The 22677-nt window shown below is 40.7% G+C and overlaps 1 protein-coding gene across 1 annotated transcript in view; it reads left to right on the top strand.

Annotated features, from left to right (window-relative positions):
• The first annotated feature begins 8223 nt into the window (after window positions 1-8223).
• CACHD1 (cache domain containing 1) overlaps window positions 8224-22677 on the top strand; it is a 137332-nt gene continuing 122878 nt past the window's right edge. The window contains exon 1 of the mRNA XM_081085711.1: window positions 8224-8280. The gene's annotated coding sequence lies outside the window, so the exon portion shown is untranslated. The remainder of the gene's footprint in view (window positions 8281-22677) is intronic.

The following is a 22677-nucleotide window of genomic DNA, read 5'->3' as shown; positions in this document are numbered from 1 at the left end:
TTTTCAAGACCTAACCTTTCTCATAGGGATCATGCAGAAGCCCTTGGGTTTATTTTTTCCTCTGAAAGTTCTGCAGGTGGGGATGCAGTGCAGATGGTTCTCTGTAGAGTGTAGCTGTAACTCTGTGTATGCCCCCTTTTTTGAGTGTGACAACTCTTTGAAAAAATGCCACTCTCCATTGTGCAGGAAATACATGCTCTATTTTGAGACTGAGGTGGAGGGATGGGGAAGAAAGAAATTATATTTTGTATTCCTTAGTCATGGGCAAGCCCTGTTATTATTTTGGCCACTTTCTAGATGTTACATAAGTTTTCTCTGTTACATTGTGCTCACATAGAAGATAATACATAAACTGGGAAGTAAGACCAATTTTGCATCTGACTTGGCCACTTACTGACGGTCAGCTTTGGACAAGTTAAACCCCTCAGAACCTCAGTTCCCTCCTCTGCAAAATGAGGACGAAGGAACTGCTATCAAAGGTTGTTGTGACTATTAAATGAGATAACGTGTTATAAAGCATCTGAATCCATCCTGGACCCTTGATAATATACATGGTAACATTATTATGTGTTGTGCACTCCCCCCACACACACACACATACATAATTAGAACAATACTTGTATATGCAAATGCTTTTAAAATATTAGCAATGAAAGTAATTATTATAATAGCTGTGCAATATTCTCTTGATTGAATAAAGAGTAATTTAATCGGTCCCCTCCCTATTGTTGTTGTTGACATTTAGGTTATTTTCGATTTTTCTTTTTAGTGGTAACCTTTTTAATACTCTCAGTAAACTATTTTCTTAAGCCACCTATATTCAGAATGGGCAAGTTTAGAGGTTTTTTAAAATGACGGGGATTTATAGCACCGGGTTTGCAAACTCAGAATGCAGAATGATGAGCCTCCTTAAGGTAATGACATCTTCTGGACATTCCATATGTTTAACAGTGTGAGATGAAATAGTCTGGTAAAAATCAGACAATGTTTAATCGGGGCAGGAGGGAGCCCTTAAAACCTAGTAAAAGATTATTCATGCTCAGGGCAGAATAAAGTCATGCATATGTTTTCTTTCCTGAAACACTTAAATTAAGTTGCCTTTCATTCCCTGTGCACTGATTGTTGGAGTTTGTTTTAATGACAGCACTTTCTCTCTTAACGGTTAAAGTTGGTCAGCTTCTTGAGATAGCAGTGGTCATCTATCTTTTCCTCCCCTTTGGCCACAATTCCTAGATCACAGGAAGAAATCCAGAGCAGAATTAAGCTATTAGTGAGCTGTCAGCCAAATTGGCTTGGGACAGAAACCTTGTAAACATCAAGAGAATAATCTTGTGAATAGAAATTCAGTCCTGCATTTTCTTAGCAAAGATCAGGGAAGGAGACCAACAGAACCTCATTAGGCTTTACAAAGGTTTTTATTTCTTCACAGTGGTGGTGTGCTATACCATTCATTTAAATATCTAGTTAAAATTTGGCAGAGCTGTTGGAAATGGGAAGGTGGGACCAACGGTCTGGACTGATCATCTTATTAAATACTCATGTAATTGTTCCTGTTCCAGCAAAGTGGAATTCTCTTGCCATCTGTTACGCAGGCTCAATTAAACAGAGAGATTTGGGAGGGAAGGCAATGGGGTCGGGAAGGTGGGACAGTGGAGCAGGGCGTGGGGACCATGGTGCCACCCGTAGGTGGGGGAGAGCAGGCTCCGCAGCACACACACCCAGATACAGGCAGAGCAGATGTCTTCTCTTCTCTTGCAGTAGCGGTAGGGGGACTGTATTCAATTGTAACATGATTCTTTAATTTCTAACTTTATTGGAATTGAACTTCCCTTTTGAGGGACGAGGTTTAAGGCAGTGCTTAGGGAGTAAAGGAACAGAATATGCAACAAGGAGGTTTGATTAAATTGTGTTATATAGATTTAGAGCATCCAGGTTGGATGAAACTCTCATTAAGACACCTTTTTATTCTTGCTGAAAATTCAGGTTTGTACAGTACCATCGGGTGGGAAGTTAAAGAACTACGTGCATTATGTTATGTACTTAAGAGTTTGAGGGAGCAATTAATACGTGGCCTCAGGGAGGGCTTAGGAGATCCTGTCTGTGACTTCCTATGTGACTCTCCGGTTGGTACAGTCCCCGTTTCATTTGGATTACAGACTGGGGTGTTGGTTTTTCTTTGAGTGTGTATAATAGCCCAGTTACTAGATTCTTGTCCTTTTAAAAAGTGTATAGTTTTTAAAACATGCAGAAACATTTGGCCAGGGTATATTTTAAAGAGACGGCCTGGAATGTGTGTCTAAGGTAAACGTATTGAAGTGTGGCAGACACACGGAAGAGTGTACAGTCATAAGTGTGCCGCTTGAAGGGTTCCCACAAAAGCGAGCACAGCCTGTAGCAGCCCCCAGACCAGGAAGCGGAGGTTTCGGCATTCCTGGAGCGGCCTTCACGCCCAGCGCTGTTCACTCTCACAGAGGGTAGCCACTACCAGCAGGGTACTAGTTTTGTCTGTTTTTGAACTGGGTACAAATGGAACCGTACACTCTGTCTTCTGGTGTCTGGCTTCTTTCACTCAATATTATGATGTCTGTGAGAGTCGTCATGTTGGTGCATGGTGCAATCTTATGTGCATTTCCATCCCTGAATATCCTGTTGTGTGAATACACCACCCATTATTTGTCTGTTCTATTGCTGATGCGCATTTTTCAAATATTTTCCAGGTTGGGTTATTATGAGTGGTGCTGCTATGAACAGTTTTATGCGTCTCTTTTGATAAACGAATGAGCACATTTCTGCTCAGTACACGTCAAGGATGGGAACTGCTGGGTCATGGGATATGCACATCACTCACTTTAGAAGATACTAGCAGTTTTCCAAAGTGTGTGTGTTAATGAGAGACAGGTCAGCTTGTCTTTAGATCCGAGTCCTCGGTTCTCATGACTGTAAGAATAAGGCATCTTGCCATTGTTACTGTTTTTTGGGTTTTTTTTTTATTGTGGAAATAAATGTAACTAATAAACAGGATTCAGTGAAATATTTCTAGGTAAAATAACTTTTTATAAATATATATATTTTCATGATTTTTTTTACAGACACGAAGGGAGAGGGATAGAGAGTTAGAAACATCGGTGAGAGAGAAACATCGATCAGCTGCCTCCTGTACACCCCCTACTGGGGATGTGCCCACAGCCAAGGTACATGCCCTTGACCGGAATCGAACCTGGGACCCTTTAGTCCACAGGCCAGCACTCTATCCACTGAGCCAAACCAGTCAGGGCATAAAATAACTTTTGGAAACTCCTCACCCATTTTAATGATTTTTTCACTATGCAGAAAAACATATGTTTACTTTCAGTATTTGACAGGAGTGTGAGAGAATCATGGGCAAAGGTGGGCAATATTTCTGCCATTGGCGGCATTTGTACACTGAGGAGAGAGTTCAGACTCTCCCGGCCGGTTGTGCTCAAATGAAGAGTTCACATTTCTGGAATTCCTTTTGTCCTCCAGGGAGCTGATATAAGGGAACGTGACAACTTGGAAATAGAATGCAGGTTACCCACCCACGCACCCACCCGTTCCCTATCCCTGTTGCTGTGTCTAAGTCATCCCCGAGGACTGAAGAAGCTGGTCTTTTCGGATTGCTCATCATTTTTTATGTTTTAGGAAAACTTTTCCATTTCCATTTTCTAAGTTCTCTAGTGACCAAGAAATTATTTACTCCCAAGTCACCAAAATGTCAGCTACGTATATCATTTGGAATTTTGGGCTCAAATAAAATCAAAGCCCCCTCCCCCCAAAAAACCTGTATTCTATTCTTTTCACAGTTTTACATAGCAATAGAAAGTAATAAAAATAAAGACCTTTGTCTGGGCCTCTTAATTATTCCTGATATTGGTCATATATATAAGGTCATACCAGCACATTGGATCTTGCTTATAATAAATGGATAAAAAACACCTAAATCCTTTTTTGTTTTCTACATGCAGGCATTAAGATTCCTAGATTATCCTGAACAAAAAGGTGAAGTGAATAAACTTTACAGCTCTGCTCAAAGCAATGCCTGTTTTTAAATCAAGACCCAGGTTCCGACCCCAGCGCTTGAATTTTATACCTGTGAAACATTCTCTGACTTTGGAGCCATGGATTTGTAGATCTGTAAAAGTGGTTTCAGATCCCTGCCCTTCCTACCACATAGGGTTGTTGTGGGGATCAAATCTAACCATTTATGTGAAATTATAAACTATGAAAGTACTAAACTAAGCCTTTGAGAGCTGGGCTTAGCAGGCACTGTGTTTTAAGAAAGAAGAGTACTGTCCGTTGACCTAGAGCAGCTATTTTCAACCTTTTTCATCTCTTGGCACACAGAAACTATTAAAATTCTGCGGCACACCAAAAAAATACATATTTTTTGCAGATCTGACAAAAATAGGTATAATTTTGTTTCATTCACACCATATGGCTATTGTTGTGTTGGCTGTTGTCATTTTTTTTTTTATTTGACAGTCTAAGGGAGAAGAGGTCAGTGCCCCTGACTAAGTAGCCAGATATTGCATGTTTTAAAAATTCTTGTGACGCACTGGTTGAAAATCTCTGAGCTACAGTGTAATGGAAACTCCCTCTGTACCTTGAGAGCTTGTGCACACACATGAGCCTGAACTTTTAACCTTGCACCAGACACCACTGGCTGACCTGTTTAGTTATGAGTTACTTGTCTGGGTTCTGCTGGCTTCTCAGTAACACCCCTCCCCACAGGGGAAGAGAGAAGGACAAAATTTTTTGCTTTGGTGGTAGCCCCAAACTATGATCAGGTCGCCTTTCACTCCTGGAGGAGGGGCTAGAGGGCCATATGAAATAGGCAGTCTGCAGAATCACTCCCGCTCATCTCTGTAACTTCTTTCTTGCTTTTAAATTTTTATTTTACCCATCTATACTTACTAGGTGTAGGATATGTAGAAATGCTTACAAGGCATAAAAACAACCGCATAAAAGTATTAGCAACCATCATTAATACTTGTTACGATAATAAGTGAGTAAAACAGGGACTGAAACAGCCTCACGGACACGTCCCCGCATATATTCCTTATTACTGCCAAGGAATCCACCGTTCTTTTAACACTGGAATGTCATGGCCAGGAATGAAATACAAAGTTGACCACACTCACCAAAATCTTGAGACACTACATGAATTATGTTAATCATCATAATAAAAGGCTAATATGCAAATGGTCATCACGCTGTGACGACGAAAGGACCAATCAGCAGGGACCTGACTCTGCGTGGTGCCTGGCCGGGGTGGGGGACCTCAGGCCATGCCCCCCACTCGGCGGGGCTTGATGGGGGACCTCAGGCCATGCCCCTTGCCTGGTGGGGCTTGACGGGGGACCTGAGGCTGCGCCCCCCCGCCCGGCAGGGCTTGATGAGGGACCTAAGGCTGCACCCCCAGTCCGGGGCCAGGTCGGGGGGACCTGAGGCTGTGCAGGGGCTTGACGGGGGTGGGGCCGGCTGGGTCTGGGTCTCCTGCGATTTTGAGGTGCACACAGGTGGGCGGGGACTTGACTCTGGGTCCTGCGGCATGCCCCAGACTCTGACAGGAGGGAGATTTTCATATACATTTTACTAATTTTCTTTTATCTCTGACACATCTATTATAGAGAAAGGGCAAATAGCAATATTGAAATATTTCCTCTAATTAATTCCCTTTTGATGTGCATGAATTTCGTGCACTGGGCCACTAGTTTTTAATAAAAAGTGTTTTCTTGGTCCTGAGCAGGTTTTAAAAATCAAATTCTATAAGAACACGGAATATGGTCTGGGAATGTGGGTGGCAGTGACATTGACCGAGACTCTAAAAGCATTATAAGGTGTGTACCAGAAGACTGGGAGCTTAGAGTTGTAGGAATGAAAGTCTACAGGTCCATAATCCCTTTCCTAAAACAGTCCCTTTTAGGATTCAAGATACTGATGCCTCTTTTTTAAAAAGAATATGATTTTATTGATTTGAGAGAGAGAGGAAGGGAGAGGGAGAGACAGAGAAACTTGATGTAAGAGAGAATCATCAATTGGTTGCTGCCCCCCTCCCCCGCATGCACCCCAACTGGGGATCGAACCCACAACCTGGGTATGTGTCCTAGCTGGGAATCAATCCTGCAGCCTTTCAATGCACAGGACAACACTCAACCAAGTCACACTGGCCAGGGTCATCCTGATGCCTCTTATTGATAGGACACCCCAGTAAGATCTGGAGCAGAACCCTATAATCAGATGCATTAATACATCTGTATTAATGAATGAATACATTAATGAATTAATACATCTGAATAAGGTGAATGAATACCCATACCAAACGGTTTAAAGAAGACTATTATTATACAGCAATTGAAGTTGAGATTTACTACCAAATAAATTTAGGTCATGTCATATTTTACTAACAAACATGTCATTGCAAAATTTTTGATTTTCGGTGCTTTTAAATTTTAGAATTACATATAAGGGATTGTGGGTCTGCGTTGTGTCCAAGTGTCATCTCCTAGCAGGAGTAGTTTTATGTGGGCAGGTATCCACTTCTTATGAGACAATAGAGTTAGAAGCACCGCCTCTGGAGTCACACTGCTTGGGTGCAAATTCTAGCCTTGCCGAGTGACTTTGGGTAAATTCTTTAACTTTCCCAGGGTCTTACCTTTGCATCTGTGGGGCTGCAGATTATAAAGATTAATAAGTAAGGTTTTCATGTGAAGTACAATGTGTGTATCACATTAGGCACTCAAATATGCACCAATTTCCTCATCTGTATAAGGGAAATAATAATAATGTGTGTCACAAAGATGTTTTATGAGACTTAAATAAGTAAATAGATGTCACGTGCTTAGAATAGTGACTGCCCCATCATCAGCATTGAGTAAATAGTAGCCAATATCATTATCATCGCGGTTACTAAAAGTCCATACGTTTCCTGTCAGCAGAGTCATTTTTAGGAAAGAGAAAATCAATATTTATTGAATGAATGAGTGGAGCATTGGAAAATTATACTAATTCATAATTAGTATGTTCTAATCTAGACTGTAATTCCATCCCAGTTCTTCCCAAGATTCTTCGCTCCCTCCCTCTCCCCACCACCACCACCCAGCACCTTTATCTTCCTTCATTTGCACAGTGCTTGATGAACTTGGCACTTGTCTTCCTCATCACAACCTTTCAGGTGTGGTAGGCTGTCTGGGAAGCTGTCCCAGAGGCTGACAAACCCTTGGCAGTCAGATAGAAAGGCAAAAGGGAACTGTTGACTGACGTCTCCAGGCCTGACTCCTTACTCACCTGGAGAGTTCCAAAGGTATCTTTAAAGTTTTAGGGTAAATGATGAGGCAGCGGCGGTGGCTGCTGGTGGTGTGTGTGTGTGTGTGTGTGTGTGTGTGTGTGTGTGCGTGTGCGCCTCTCCCAGACATATATCTTAGATTCTCCCCCCCTCCCCATTGTTATATATCAATCTCTTGTGATTGCTTAGTAGTGGCAGGGCTTGATAAAGTCCTAAGTCTGCAGAGACATTTTCAATGCCGGCAATGTATGGAGGGAGCAGGGGGACTGGCTAGGCAGAAACCAGTGGAAGAATGTGTGCTTGTGTGTCACAGTTTGGACTCATGTCTTGGCACGGCTGCCACATTCCCTGGCCTGTAAGAACTGCATCTTCTCTTAAGGCCACACATACTTGGCAAAGCCCTGTTTTGTTCCTTTCCCAAGGGGGTGCTTAGGTAGCGAAGGTGATGGATAATATGGGCAGGTCCTGGTTGGACAGGGGCATGAGAGAATATGGAAAGAATCCTCTTTAAAGAGCCTTATTACGCTGGATGTTGGTGTCTGTAAACAATCGCAGCATTCAGGGAGTTCAGGACTTAAATGAGAAACACAACTTTGTCAGATTATACCGCTCGGATAAAATGGCATAGGCTCCGGAAATCTATAATTAAACGTATTTTTGAAAATGAAAAATATAGTGTAACATCTGGTTTATTTCACTACAGAAGTGCCTGGGCATTGCTTATGTAAGTGTGATTGACTTTGGCTGATATTTGGATTTCTCTATGTAAAATTTCTGTATTTTAATTAAAGTTTATGTGCTTGACTCTATTTGTGGTGTAAACAAATGGCACACACACACAGACACACACACTCTAATCTAATGGCTGTGTTACTTAGAAAATCTAATGTGTGTTCATTTTCTTTCTGTTGCAGCGGATATTCAACTCCTTTGTTTACACTGAGAAAATCTCAAATGGAGAAAGTGAAGTACAGCAGGTAAGAGGTTATTTACTGCTTGACATTCTCCATCTTGGTCTTGGCTCTTGGATGTGGCTTCGTTACTCTTTCCACGCAACCTCCATGTGGGGTTTCCTGTGACCTGTGTATGAATCCATAGGCATCGTAAGCCCAGTGGCAGCAGCCTCACACTTCAAGTTCTTACAGGCAATCGAAATAACAGTGATATGGATGGTTTTCTTTTATGTGTGCTATACTTTGGAAGTATTTTGCATTCCTTTTGTTTTGGAAATTCCTAAACTGCTCATATTTAAAAGTATTAGGAAAATTATTTTGTCTGATACAGGAAAAAGTGCCCAGGTTTTGGAATCGGACAGGCTGCACATCAAATTCTGGTTTTCTTACTTACTTGGGGGCCCCCGGTAAGCGATGTAGCCTTTTTGAGCTGCAGGTTCCCAGTCTTCCATAGAGGGAATAGAATATCTGCCTGATGAGATTGTGAAAATGAAATGAAATCATGGCAAATTAACTGAGCATAAATGAAACCCTTATGTGGAAAGTTTGGGCATAGAAGCAGCTCAGTAGATACTGACTTCTCTTGTTCTTTTCTTTCTCTTCCCCTCCTCTTGTATTCTTCCTTTACTTCTTCCCTCCCATCTTCCTTCCATCCTCTGTAGGGTCAAAAAGTTCTGAAGCCAGGTTCTGCCCACTTTATTTAGAGCTGGCTTCAAATGGACTGCTTCCTAAATTAAAACATAGTGTTGGTGAACTCGGCCTTAAATAATTGATCCGCACTTGCGAAGGAAGGGTGGCAAAGAGGATTCCTGGGTTTCAATTTCAGCTAATCCACTCACTTCATTACACTCTGTGACCATCAACGGGTAATTTGAAGCTGGGTTGGAAACTTAAGTAATAAACACGACCGAGCGAAAAGCCAGGGGTAGCAGAGAACATCCACAGAGTGAAGAGATCACTGTGGTGAAAGACATAACTTAAACCTCGGAGACGCTGCCGTTATTTGATTCATGGAAAACAGCTTGACTTGATCTGAACTTGAGAAATGCCATGCAAGAGCCAAAAGCTTCGCAAGTGTCATTAGAGTGAAGTTATATAGGGGATAGTTAGTTATTTATAATAAATTACCGAGGATTAGTCTTCAAGTTCAGCATTTCCTGTTTATAGTCACTAAATTTTTTATTTTGGTTTCTTCAGGTTTAATTTATAGGGTGTAAGCAGCTCTGAATCGTTGTGTTTTTTTTCCTTTGGTTTAAGTATTTTTAAAAACGGATGACCTGAAATTACAATGAATATGAAGCAGTTTGCTATATCAAGTCTTATCTTCGTAATCCCTGTCTTATTTTTATTCCAGCAAACTGGAAAGTGCTTTAGGATCATGGCATTTAAAATGGTTTTACAGGGGAAGATTTCTACAGAGGCCATGTTCAAGGACACTCCTGGGGAGACCAACGGCCACTTGATAACATTTTAAAGAAACTGAGCCAGGGATATCAGTTTTGCTGCTTTCCCTTAAGTAACAGATACAGGTTCTCCCTTCAGCTGTTTTCAAATGCGCAGGTAGTGTTTGTTTTCTTGTAGCGATGTCAGTTGCTTTATTTAACTGTGAACAAGTTCGGAAGCACTCAATAATAAATTTTTAAAATTATAGCAGCTGATTGAGCACCTAATACTGGTGCTACGCAATTTCAACTTATTATCACAGCGATTTTCCTCCATAACCATGAAGGAAACATATTATCCTTATTACAGATGAGAACACTGAAGCTCCAAAAGATAAGTTACCTGTAGTCTCAAGATGTGTAAGTAAGCTGTACACGTCTGTAGTTTGTAAAAAGAACACCCAACCAAGACAAGCTCTTGATGCTGTTTGCTTGGCGTTGAGGCTGTGAGGGAGAGGCCTTTCGGAGGGGCTGTGGCTCAGGGCGTGCACTGGGAGGCTGGACCTGCGGACACTGCAGTGGGCATCTATTTAGCTGCAGGTTGTCTTGTTTTTGTATATAGTGACAGCATCCTGCCATTCTTAGCTGTGGAAAAAAAGCGGGGGGCGGGGGGGGGTGGTCACCTGGCATGGGAAGTATTTGGATCGTTTTCAGTTGTGTGGTAGTTTTAAACTGTTGTTTTAAAACAAACTACAACCCTTCATTGTCAACAAAGTGAAGAGTCACTGCATCAATGAAAGTTCAAGAACCTTCTGGGCTAAACACAATTTGCAATGTTTTGTTAATTTTTGTATGTTTAGAATGCTGAAATGTTTTTGAAGTTAAATAAAAACAGTATTACATGTTCAAAAAAAAGATGTTTAAGTAAGCTAGTTTTCAAAATAAGTTTGACCCAAAGTTACCTGTATTTTTATTTTAACAGAATTTACTTTAAAATTTTATATTTTCATCCAAAATAGGAGTTTCTGCTAACTCTGTTTCTTTGTTTATTTGTGGGGTTTGTTGTTGTTGTTGTTTAAGTATATTTTAAAGGGAGAGGGAGAAAGAGAAACATCTATGGACTGCCTCCTGCACGCCCCCTACTGGGGATGGAGCTTGAATCCAACTGGTGACCTCTTGGTGCATGGGATGACGCTCAACCACTGAGCCACACTGGTGGGGCTAGCTCTGTTTTTATCTGAATAATTCAAACTAAGGAGAATGACCACATAGTCAGTCCTATCTCTCCTCACTCTGAGTGTCAACAGCGTTCTCTCTGGTCCCCAGAATGTACTTTTCACTTTTCTCTAGTCTCTCCAGCCTGCCCTCTGAAGAACCCTGGACAAATAGATCTTATGCCTCTTTTGCAGCCAGTATTTGGAGATAATTATCATGTCATTATCATTATCATTTTAGTCTAAAATTAAAAATGCCCAGGGGCTACTCATAGACAGAGGGAAAGGGGGTAGGGATGGTGGCTGAAAGAGGTGAAGGGATTAAGAAATATAAATTGGTAGCTACAAAACAGTCATGGAGATGTAAGTAAAGCATAGGGAATATAATCAATAATATTGTGATAACTATGGAAGGTTGCCAGTTGGGATACTGGATATATACACGTAGGTACAGTATATGATTGTCTCACCACTAAGCTATACACCTGAAACCAATTAAAAATAAAATTGAAAGAGAAAGAAAATAAAATACTCAGGTCCTAAATAATTTCTTCTTCTTTGACTTCCATTCCCTATAACAATAACAATAAGAGCTTTGATTGTATATGTACTGAATACTGTGCTCTCACTTCATTATGATACGCCTGTGGACTGAACGGGACAGGGGTTTCCCCATTCTGTAGTGAGGAAACAGAGAGTCCTACTGTCTTCTTGACTTGATTAATAACTGCACAGGACTCTGGACCCTGAGATCCTGGATAGTGCCAGGATGGAATCTCTAGGGAACTGCTTATCTCTGTGTTAGCTCTAGTATAATAGGTCCCCCATCACAGCCACTCACACTTTCACACCTGTTATCTCCTCTGAATTTCAGAACAACTCTGTAAGATAGGAGGAGTTACTATTTTTAACTTAGAAAGGTCAAGGGTCCCAGCTAATATGTAATTAAGCTGGCTTTTTCCCCCCCCAATTGTGAAGTTGTTGTTGTTTTTAACATGTGAAGAGTATATACATAGAGAGTAAATAAATTAAAATGAATACCTCAACCTACTATCCATCTAAAGAAACAAAGCATGACCATTGTGTAGCAAGACCTGTGTGACCTTCCCAGAGGTTATCTCACTCCTTCTCCCAGAGATAACCTTATCCTGATTGGTTGTGAAGCCATTCCTTCGCTTTTGTGTATGTATATGTGTTGATTTGTTCCCCCAAATTAATTATTTAGTTTGACTATTTTTATTCTTTATATAAATTTTCAGTATATTGTTTATATTCATGTATCTTCTTACTTTCATTCAGCATTATATTTCTTTGAATCAGCTGTGTTCAGATTTATAGCTAAGGTGCATTTATTTTCAATTCTGGATGGTCCATTTAATGCAAAGTATGTATCTATTTTTCTATTGATAATGCTTGGGCTGTTTCTAGTGTTTTCATTTTTTAATTCTTGTTCATATCTCCTGGTGCATAGTTTAGGTGGAGTAATTCTTATAATAGGAGGAACATTAATATCCCTGGCCTCTGCCAATTGAATGGTGGTGGTGGGTGGTGGTCGTGGTGGTGGGTGTATCCACACAATTTCCAAATGCCCTAGGTGGGGAGAAGGGCTTTCTCTCAGATGGAGAATCCCTGGAATAGAATTGCTAGGTACAGAGTTTGCAACATGACTGGATGATGCCAAACTGCTTTCTTGGTGATCAACACGGTTACCTTCCTACAGACAGTGTATTACAGATTGGCTGCTCTGTATCCTCTGCAGTACTTGGTGTTACTGATTTTTAATCTTTCGTCAATTGGGGTGCCTGAAATGGTATCTAATAAGTTTCATTTGATTACTTTGATTACTAATAAAGTTGAAATGACTTTTCACATGTTTATGATACATTTTTATGTCTATTTTTTTTGGTCCTGTCAAATTTCTACTAATGTCCTTTGTCCATTTTTACAATTGGGCTGCCTGGTTATTTTAGAAGTTTAAAAGTTCTCTTCATGGTCTACATCACTGCTGTCCAAGAGAATTTTCTGAGGTCATTAGTTCCATATTGGTGCTGATTGAGCAGCCCCTAGCCACACATGGCTACTGAGCACTTGACATGTGGGTAGAGCTAGTGAGTAATTAAATTTTAAATTTTATTTAATTTCAGTTGTAATTAAAATGGCTACCCATGGCCAGTGGTTATCATATTAGATTCCCTTGCAGAATAAATATATTCTTCTAATTTGTGGCTTTTCTTTTCACTTTACTTATGCTATCTTTTAAAATAATAAAGTTTAATTTTAAATGTTTTTTAAATCAATTTTTGGGGGGTTTCTGCTGTTTATGTTTTGTTAAATTCTTTTCTACCCCAATGATGTGAAAAAGTTCTCCTGTTTTGTGTTCTAAAACTTTTTCCTTTCTCATGTAAGACTTTTCTCCACCTGGAGTTGATTTTGGTGTTGGATGTGAAGTAGATATCTAATTTCTCATTTTCCCCCATGTGTATTTCCAAATGTCCTAGCACTATCTATTGAACAAATTTGTCCTTTTCCCCACTTTTGTTTTCATTCATTAGTCAAGTTTCCATGTATGTGTGAATTTGATTTGGTTTTGTTGGTAGTTTTTCTCATTGTGCCAGTACCACATGTCTGGTAGGGTGATACTATATTTTCATTTATTTTTCCAGAGAGCATCTGTTGCTCTTTGCTCTTACATAAGCATTTGCTCTTACATATGAATTTTAGAATCAGTTTGTCCCAATTATGAAAGAAAATCTTATTGGGATTTTAATTTGTATTACAACAATTTATAGATCAATTTGAAGACAACATCTTTACTAATATGATATAGCTCTCTATGTACTTAGTAATTTTACAATGTCTTTTAGATAGTTTGGTGATAAGTTCACAAAAGATCTGAAAATCCATGCCTGTGGGATTTATTTCTAGATATAAATTTACATTATAAATAATACCTTTAAAATTATATTTTTCTAACTGTTGCTTATTTGAGTTTTATGTGTTTATCTTACATGTGGTTATCTTCTTAAACTATGATATTCGTTCTAATTTATCTGCACATGTCTTTGGATTTTTCTGTGTACATGGTCATATAGGCACATAAGACAGTTTTGGTGATTCTCTTTCTAAGTCTTTATGTTTTTATTGATGAGGGAGGGAGGGAAAGAGAGAGAGGAGAGAGAGAGAGGAAGGAAGAGGAGGAAGAGGAGGAGGAGGAGGGGGAGGAGGAGGAGAAAAGAGGAGAAAAGAGGAGAAAAGAGAAGAAAAACTTCAGTGTGAGAGAGAAGCATCAATGGTTGACTCCCATACACACCCCAACCGGGGATCAAATCCATAGCCTAAATGTGTGCCCTGACTAGGAAGAAAACCTGCAACCTTTTGGTATATGGGACAATGCTCCAACCAACTGAACCACCCAGCCAGGGCCCTGTTTCTAATTCTTATTCCTTTTATTTCTTTTCAGTGTCTTGCTATACTCGCCTCCAGATAAGTATTTCATAAGTATGGTAATAATAGCCACAAAACATGTATGATGTTTATTGTTTAGTTTTAGATATATTCTAATTTTGATTATCATTGCTTCTTTGATCTGTTAGTTATTTAGAAGGATGCTTTTCTTTTTCCACATATCTAAATAGTCCTTCTAGTTAAACTAGCCGTCTCCTCTGTACTTCCCCGTTATACTGAGCTCTTTGGGTTACAAGTTTTTGCAGTGTCTTCTATCAGATTTCCCATCTTGGCCAAGTCCTTTGTCTCCTGTCCTGGTGCCCTGGGCTATCATGAAAGTGGAAGCTCAAGGTCTCCAGATTATGCCCACATTCTCAGGGTGAAAGCAGGGTTTGGCACTGGCTTATTTCCCAGATTTCTAGCTCTCCCTTGTTTGGGGACTCAGTGCTCCTAACAGTGGTTTTGGTTTTCATTCAGGACACCAGCCTCTTAATAATTACAAGAACAATTATAACTGCCTGTAAGATTTTTTTGATAAGCCAAAATCAGACTAGTTATTCAAATTAGATTATTGGCCTATGTGCTCTTAATTTTAGCTCTTTAGCTCAACAATCTTTTGTTGAAAAGGAACCACAAATTTATGCATGCTTTTTTATATTTGTTCGTATCTGGAATCCTGACTTGAGGTTTTTATCCATTATTTCTTCTTTGGAGTAATGAATACTAGAGCCCCATGGGTTCTTGCCCTCTTTCTTACTAATCAAATCTTATTGAGAGTTGGATCTGACTTGCACATACTATATAACTTGGCATTAAATCTAACATGTTGTCATTGTCTTCTGGTTAGGGGAGCAAAGTCATTAAAACTAATATAAAACATTTTGTGATTCTTGACTCTTGCCGCAAAACTCTCTATGGTATAGACTTTTCTTTGGTCTTTCTCGTTATTTCTTTTGAATTAACTTTCAGAATGTGGTTCAAAATTGCTTAATAATGTGTTTTGAATCTTTAATTAGTTCAGTATATGTAGTTCTGGTGCCAAAAAACTATGGCAACAGCCTCAGGACAATACAAATCCCATGAACACATTCTTGTGTGGAACGCCTTCCATAGACTCCAGTTTTGAATACTTTAAGAAATTAAGTTGTGTGAGCACATAAAGTCATTATATATAATTAAACCTGAATTAAGAGAAATAAATGTTTGATCAAGAGCCCCAAAAGATAACAAAACGGTCCATAAAAAAAGCAGTCCATAACAAAAAGACAAGGAGCCCCAGGGGCACATGATTGGATCGCTGAAGGAATCAATCACCTTGGGCATATTGTTTCAAGAGTTTGTTCTTTTACTCAAGTGCGCTAGTAATTTTTTATTCAATAAAATGGCAAGCATATTTTCATAATCAATGCTGTATTTCATTAACTATTGATTGTTGGCAGCGGCTACTTTTAGAAGACAGAATCTTTTGAAATCGGCAAGTTGGTGAAAGAACTTTTACTCGAACTTGGCTTCACTAGTTTTCTTTTGTTTGTTTCCTGTTTCACAGATTTGATCTTTATTGTTTCGTTCCTTGCATTTTAAGTTAATCTTGCTCTTTTTTCATGCTTCTTAGATTGGAATTTTAGGTCTTTGATTTTGATACCTTTTTTTTTTCCACAAACACAAGAATTTAAAGCTCTAAACTTTCCTCTAAGCACTACTTTGTTTCATCCACAAAATTTGATATCATATTGTTTCCTTTTCCTTTCCTTTTAAAATATTTTCTAATTTCCCTTGTGATCTCCTCGTGTACCCATGGATTACTTTGAAGTGTGTTGTCCAGTTTCCAAAACGTTTGGGGTCTACTTAAATATCTTTTTGTTACTGATTTCTCATTTAATTCCATTGTGGAAAGGGAACATAATCTGTGTGACTTAAATCATTCTTAATTTATTAAAACTTGAGTTTATGACCCAGCATATGTCCTATCTTGGTGACTATACCATGTGAACTTGAAAAGAATGTGTGTTCTACAGTTGTCAGTTGTTGAATTCTTTATAATAGTATAACCATTAGGTTAAGCTGGCAGATAGTTCAGATCATTTATTTTGGATCAGATTTTTATATTGTCTAATTCTGTCATTTGCCGAGAGGAGGGTTAATATCTTCAACTGTAATAGTGGAATTGTATATTTTCCCCTTTAGTTCTATTTTTATCTCATGTATTTTGAGGCTTACTTATTGGGCATGTATACATTTAAGATTGTTAGGCTTTCCTGATGAATTACTTGTGACATTATGAAATGTCATTCTTTATCTCTCTTCTTAAAGTCTATTTTAGCTAATATTAACATAGTCACTCCAGCCTTTTTATGCTTACCATTTGCATGGTGTAACTTTTTATAAGCATTTACTCTCAATGTCTGTATTACTAAAAGTGTGTCTCTTGTACATAGAATATAGTTGAGATATATTTAAAGCTATTTTGACAATTTCTGTCTTTTAATTGGGAATATTTGGTCAGTTAATATTAAGTTTGATTGTTGGATTTGGGTCAATGATTTTACTGTTTTCCAATTTCTTCTCTGGTTTTTGTCTCTTATTTCCTCCTTTCTTACCTTCTTTTGGATTTTTGAATATTTTTAAAAATTTCATGTCAGTATATTTTATTTTTAGCTATATATTTTTATATATTTTAAGTGTATACTCTAAAAGTTATATATTCTTAACTTATTCCAGCCTGTTTGGAGTTAATATTTTATCACTGTGTAAAATGTAAAATATAGAACCTTCATAACCTTATAGGTCCATTTCCCCATGACTGTGCTAGGGTTTTCATATCTAGTACATCTACAAATATTACAAACTTCACAAGAGTGTTATTGTTTTTACTTTAAACTATTATATGAATTTAATAATTTAACAATTAAAAGAAAAAATAAATCCTACATACCATTTCCAGTGCTCATCATTTCTTTCTAAAGATACCAATTAATATTGAGTCTTAAGAATTCCTTTAATATTTACTTGTAATACAGATTTCCTGGTTACAAATTACATTATGATATTTTACTTAGAAAATGTCTTGTCTCTATTTTGTCTTTTCTCTTAAAGGATGTTTTGGCTTGAGATTGAATTTTGAACTGACAGTTTTTTAATGGTGTTCCACTGTGTACTGGACTTCAGAGTTTTTGATGAGAAGTCAGTTAAAGTTTTATGCTCTATGCAATGTCATCATCCCACCTCTACCCCTTGGCAGATTTCAGGATTTTTCTCTTATATCTTTGTTTCAGTAAGTTGACTTTGACTACCTAGACATAGGGGTCTTCATATTTATCCTGCTTGGTGTTTGTTGAGCTTTATGAATCTGTAAGTTACGTCTTTCATCAAACTTGAGGACCTTTGACCATTATTTCTTTAAATATTTTTTCTACTACATTCTGTGCTGTCCTTCTAGGACTCCATTTATATGTTTACAAGGTCTCCTATTCTCTTATTCTTTTAATATTTTTCCCCTCTGACCTTCAGATTAGATCATTTTTATTGGTCTATCTTTAACTCTACTCTTATTATCTTCATTCTGCTGTTAACCTTTCCAGATATATTTTTAAATTTTCTGATGTATTTTTAAGCTCTAGAATTTCCATTTATTTCTTCTTAATAGATTATCTATTTCTCTACTGAGATTTTTCTCTTTTCAATTCATTGCAAACATATTTTCCTTTGTATCCTTGAGAGTGTCTATATAAAAAAGGCTAATATGCTAAGTGTCTGACCATCCGACCAGTCGCTATGATGTGCACTGACCATCAGGGGACAGATGCTCAACACAGGAGCTGCCATGATGCTCACTGGCCATTTACGGGGAAACAGCACCACAGACCTGGCGCCTACAAAGCAACACTCAGCTTCCCCCAAGCGACTCCCCACCAAATCACAGCCGATGCTACCGAGACCCCATGGTGCAAAATGTGGCCCACAGCCCAGCCCAGCCCAGAAACGGTGCCTGTAGGCACCAGGTAATGATGTCACGTAGCAATGTCTGGCTTCCTCTCCCTGGCGACTAGCCTCCTTGAAGTTTCTTCAACCCAGGAACATGACTTGCTTTATAGCCAGGTGGAAACATTTTACCCTTTAACCAAATGTCTGTGAAGCGTTTTCCCGTGCCTCATCTCATTTGATCCTCACAGAAGTCCTGGAGTAGGTAGATAGGAGATTGGGTAGAATACTATTTTCTTTTCATTAGCCGGAAAACAGAGATTTAAAAAGCTTAGAAACTTGACCCAACTGAAAAGAAGTAAGAAATGGCGAACCTTGAAAATGACTTCAGGTTTTCTCACTGCACAGAATATAGTCAAACACTGCTGCAGTTAAATATTTTACCCTTTGTTCTCCCTGCATGATCTACAATAATTATGTGCTTTGTGTTGATATTTACTGCTGTGTTGCTGATAATTACCTGAAAGAGAAGTTGGTGTGCTTCACTGTGCTGGAAAAAGTTAAGCTAAATCAGAAAGCAGGCCTAATTAAGCAAGTTTATTCTATCTTTATATATAAAACTCTAATATGCAAATAGACTGAATGGCAGAACAACCAAACAACCGATTGCTATGATGTGCACCTACCACCAGGTGCACGCACAGAACATGGCTGGTGTTGGCAGCAGGCAGCAACGTGCGGAACATGGTGGGTGTCAGCTGTGACGGGATAGTGGAGCAGGTGAGCTGGGGCGCCAGACCAAGGCAGGGTGCCGGTCGCCGTCATCAGGGTGAGCCTCTGGTTGTTACTGAAAATTCTTGGCTCCCATGCACTGCGGTCCCACCTGGCACTTGTACCTGCTGCCAGCGCCAGCCCCACTCACACCTGCTGCTGGCACCAGAACCACCGCTCACACTGCTGCTGGCGCCTGTTGACAGCCCCGGTCGCTCAGTGCCGTCAGCGGGTGCAAGCAGGCAGCTGCTGGCTCCGATTGCCCCTCAGGGCTTCTCCACCTCCCCCTGCTCCTGAGGGGTGATCAGGACCAGCTGCTGCCTCTCACACCTGCTGCCGAGGATGGCCCTGCTCGCACCCACTGCCAGCCCTCGGCACCAGTCCCAATCACTCAGCACTGTCAGCAGGTCGAGTGGCGGCTGCTGGCCCCCATCAACCCTGAGGGCTTCTCCAACTCCCCCTGCTCCTGAGGGGTGATCAGGGTGGCAGCCACTGCTTGCACCCACTGACGGTGCCAGCCCCGCTTGCACCTGCTGCTGGTGCCGGCCCCAATTGCTCTGCTCTGTCAGCGGGTGTGAGTGGCAGTGAGGGCGGGGCTGCCAGCACACGGGACTGGGGGCCATGGAGGGAGGGACCAGGTAGGGGCACGGAGGATAGGCCAAGACCCATCCCTGTCCCCACCGCAGCCTCGTGGTCTATAGTTCCTTTCAAGGTGCACGAATTTGTGCACTGGGCCTCTAGGATGTATATAAAAGGCTATGTTGACTCACACACGCGCAATACATATAAAGCTCTTGCTGGTGCCAGTCGCACACATGTGTTTCGATCTGTCATTGTCCATCATGAATTTGGTTGACACTTTTATTGTAGAGAAAGGGCAAATAGCAATATTAAAATATTTCTTCTAATTAATTTCCTTTCAATGTGAATGAATTCATGCACCGGATCACTAGTAGTTGTAATAAGTGCTTTAGATTCCTGTCTGCTTTTTCTAACATCTGCGATTTTTTTTAAGATGATCTCTGTTGATTGTCTTTTTTCTTGAGAATAGGTCATACTTTGCTTTTTCTTTATGTGTAAAAAATATCAGAGATTGTGAAAAACTTTGGATTTTGTTATATTCCTTTGAGGAGTGTTGATTATTTTGTTTGTTTTAGTAGGCAGTTAACTTCATTGGACAGAAATTGCTACTTTATATCTGCATGAACAGTTAAAATCTCAGCTTAGTTATTTATTTAGATCCTAGAAGCCTGGTGCATGAAATTCGTGCACTGGGGGGGCAGGGCGAATGAGGGAGGGGCTCTGCCTGGCCTGCAACCTCTCGCAGTCCAGGACCCCTTGCTTCTTACTGCCGCTTGCTTGCTGCTCCTTACTGCTTTGCTCACTGCTCCTTAGGAATGCTGTGGAGGTGGGAGAGGCTCCTGCCACCGCCGCTGCACTTGCCAGCTGTGAGCCTGGCTTCTGGTTGAGTGGTGCTCCCCACTATGGGAGCACACTGACGACCAGGGGGCAGCTCATGCATTGAGCATCTGCCCCCTGGTGGTCAGTGCGCGTCATAGCAACCGGTCGTTCTGGTTGTTTCTCCATAATGGCCGTTAGGCTTTTATTATATAGACTAGGGGCCCGGTGCACAAAATTCATACACTGGGTGGGTGTCCCTCAGCCCAGCCTGCCCCCTCTCACATACTGGGAGCCCTCAGGGATGTCCTAGTGACGGCTTAGGCCCGCTCCCTGCTTCCCTTGGGGAGTGGGCCTAAGCCGCAGTCTGGCCTCCCTTTGTGGGAGGTGACCGGGCTGATCAGGGGAAGGCACCAGCCTCATCACCCTGCTGCTGCAGCCACTGCCAGTCACCGCAACCACCAAGGTTTTTTCATCAACACAGACTCCAGTCCCTTCACCATGAAAAAATGACAACTTTCTTTAGGCATTTTCAAGATGTGTCTTTCATATAATAATAATTTCTTTATTATTTTTTTTTATCCTCACCTGAGGATATGTTTCCATTGATTTTTAGAGAATGTGGAAGAGAAAGGGAAAGACAGAGAGAAACATCAAAGTGAGAGGAACACTTTGATTGGTTGCCTTCTGCATGAACCCTGACCTGGGCCCCAGCCAGGGAGGAGCCTGCAACCTAGGTACATGCCCTTGGTCAGAATTGAACCCAGACGCTGCCATCAGCAGGCCAAGGCATTATCCACTGAGCCAAAGTGGCTAGTGCAGGATATGACATTTCTTAGCCCTCCAGCAGTGGACCTTCATTTTTTTCACCAGGAGTGTGGTGAAAAACCCTAGATCACCTTTTTGGATTCTTATTACCCAAGTTACTAAGAATATTACCAGTGGTATACAGGGAGCTTAGCCAATGAGCGGTCCGAAAAGGTGTTTCCTCTGTAGTTCACACCAATTGCTGGCTTGGCCCCCCCGGCCCAGGCCTGACACCTCTGCCCAGGCTTCAGGCCTGGGCAGGAGATCCCCATATCCTCCTGATCACCGGCTCCGCCCTCGCCCAGGACTGACGCCTTGGCCAGAGGCATGATCCCCATCACCCTCCCATCCCCAGATCGGCCTCTTGCCCAAGCCTGACGGCTCCACCATGGGTGTCAGGCCTGGGCAGGGGACCCCAAGACCCCTCCAATTGCCAGCTCTGCCCCCCGCCCAGGCCTAACACCTCAGCCAGAGGCGTCGACCTCCATCACCCTCTGATCGCCGGATTGGCCCCTTGCCCAGGCCTGACGCCTCCGCCAGAGGTGTCAGGCCTGGGCAGGGGACCCCCATCTCCCCCCCATCACCGGCTTCTGGGCGGCTTCTGGTGCCAGCCTTCGGCCCGGATCGGATCCGATCATGGCAGTAGGCAGGCGGCTTCTGGGGTCGTACATGGGGGCCTGGATGGCAGCTCTCATGCTGGCGGCTGCGCTGCCCTGTCCTGCCTGCAGTATGCAAATTAGCCGCCATCTTTGTTGGCAGTTAATTTGCATATCATGCTGATTAGCCAATGGGAGGTGTAGCGAAGGTACAGTCAATTACCATGTTTGACTATTATTAGATAGGATAGTTAACCACATACATGTATAGTTTAGAGATCTAAGAATTTTTCTTCCCCCATAGGTGTTTCAAAACATGCTAATATTTAAAATACATTCTGACAGGAATCTAGTTTTTCTTAATTAGTTGTATAAATTGTTGATGCTAATAATTCTACCTGTAAGATTTAAAGTTTAACATTTTGCTTCACCAAATACTATTTACTGGGACATGGTAAAAGAGAAACATTGGTTTTATAAGAAATTGATGCTTTTTAGGTATTAATAGTCCAAATTTTTATGTAAATATGAATCTGAGGCCCCAGTTATGATGATTTTGGACCAGTTCAAAGCAATGGATTAGAAGCCATCTGAAAAAGGAAGATACAGATCTTGCACAAAATTATATTCCTTTATTCATAGGAGAAGAAATATATTCTATAGCAGAATAATTACTTGTGGCCTTAATTAAATAGCTCTTTCTTCAAGGAGATTATCAGTCAGTCTTAAAGTTATGGTACTTTATATGCTAAAATCTATCCTAACTAGCATGATGTTTTAGGATTTTAAAGCTCAAAGAGATCCCAGAGACTATGGGTACAAGGCCAGAAAGGTTAGGAAAATTCCCTCCATTCTTTTTTGGACAGCCTCCTTGTAGCTTAGGATGGAGAA

This window comes from Myotis nattereri (genome assembly GCF_964212035.1).
Source record: "Myotis nattereri genome assembly, chromosome: 3".
NCBI lineage: Eukaryota > Metazoa > Chordata > Mammalia > Chiroptera > Vespertilionidae > Myotis > Myotis nattereri.
The sequence above is the reverse complement of the archived record's forward strand: the minus strand, read 5'-3'. Positions and strand labels throughout refer to the sequence as shown.